Raw genomic sequence first — 2,004 nt, forward strand, 5'->3', positions numbered from 1 at the left:
TATATATATATATATATATATATATATTATTTTTTTTACAGATTATAGATTTATATATTTCAAAAACTTTTAATCAAATTATTTTTATTTTTACTTAATTAATAAATACGAATTTATATAAAAATATAGTAATTTCGGTAATATATATATAATCAATAATTATGATTTTAATTTAATTACAATTATTACTTATAGTTTTATTAGTCTCCTAAATTACATTTATTTTATATATATAACTTGTATTTATTATATAGTTAATTATATAATACATTAATTATATAACAAAAGTAATATAAGTTATATATTTAAATTAATAAGAAAAAGTGTTACATTATATAAATTTATAAAATATAACCTTGTTTATAATAATTATATTATTTATTTAAGCGTACGTTGTTGACTAAAAATCACTATTCGGTCAACGTTCATTAAATCGTATATATAACAACCCTAATTAATTAATACATATAGTCATGCAGAAAAACCTATGGATATTTTAGTAATTTCAGACGTCGAAAAGTGAGGGTTGTTATAGTACCTCCCCGTTAATAAAAACTTCGTCCTGAAGTTTTAGGTAGACTTCTCGGATGCATCAGCGTTTGAGAAGAGATGGGGATATTTCCGTATCATTTGGTCTTTGCGTTCCCATGTATATTCGGGGCCTCTACGCGAATTCCAACGAACTTTAACGATAGGCATGTTGCTTTTACGCGTTTATCAGTGGTTCTCGCAGGTCCTTTGATAGCGGGCTTGGGTCCCACACGGGCTTGGGTACCTCTAGCTTGCTTGTCATGTTGATACCTTGTGACGCCCCATACAAAACCATCGTGTAGGATTCATCAATAATAGGATCATTACAAGGTCAAACACTATATGCTGTTTGAAAAACAATTTTGCATTCATAAAAAGATATCATTTTACAAAAGATAACGTGCTTCCTATGAGTAGAAGCTTTAACATAAGTACGTGACCCAAAGGTCGCTACAAAGCCATTGTTTGAAAAATAACGTGAGTTACGAATGCAAAAGAAAAGTTCCATGATTGAGACATCTCTAAGTAATGCAGTAGAAATCTAACACGGCAGGTCCATAACAGCAAGCCTATAACACCAAGACAACAATTCTAACAGCGGAAGCAACATCGTCTAAGCACCTGAGAAATACACGCTTAAAAGGCAACACGAATGTTGGTGAGCTATAGTTTGTAATCAGTAAAGTAATGTAGACTACGAGATTTCAGTGCTTCAATCAGCAGTTTAAATCAGTATGAAAAGTATATGCTTAACCGTGGGCACCCGGTAACTAGACTTAACGTAAGTATATCACCCCTAAAAGTGCACCTGGCGAGTGCGTTTGTCCTCGAAGTATTAAAAACCCTTTGTCTGCTAGCGCGACTAGCCCGAGTGGGGTTGTCAAACCCTATGGATCCATATCTAAGATTCGCGTTCACGGTTAGGAAACCAATGATTAAACATTACTGAGCTAAGGGGAATCTTTATGCCGTTTTGTAACCCACACATATATAAAGTTTAAGTACTCGTGTCTAGTATGTAAAACGTAAAAAGCGCATATATTCTCAGTCCCAAAAATAGTAAAAAGTAGTAAGGGATGCTATAACTCACAGTGAATAAGCAGTAAAAGTCGATATGAAAAGTATGCAGGTAGTAAGTCGGTCCGAAAGGTCATCAACCTAAGTCAAACGTCACTAGGTCAGTATGTTGTCCCAAAAGGTTTAAAAGTGAATAAATTAAGTTTAGTGTCATCATCAACATCATCATCATTCATCATAACTAAGATAAGTTTAACAAGAATAGTGATCGAAACAAAAGGCTGACTTCGGACAGCTGTTACAAAGGCGTAGTGACTTTCGGAAGGCTATAAATCCTAAACCGTATATTGGATTAAGTCGAGGCCTAAACGAAAAGTCATCTACTCGAAATGAACTATCTGAAAATCAACTTTACAGAAGTCCAGGAGTCTGATCAGACCCCAAAAAACAGCAAAC

This window comes from Rutidosis leptorrhynchoides, chromosome 4 (assembly GCF_046630445.1).
Source record: "Rutidosis leptorrhynchoides isolate AG116_Rl617_1_P2 chromosome 4, CSIRO_AGI_Rlap_v1, whole genome shotgun sequence".
NCBI lineage: Eukaryota > Viridiplantae > Streptophyta > Magnoliopsida > Asterales > Asteraceae > Rutidosis > Rutidosis leptorrhynchoides.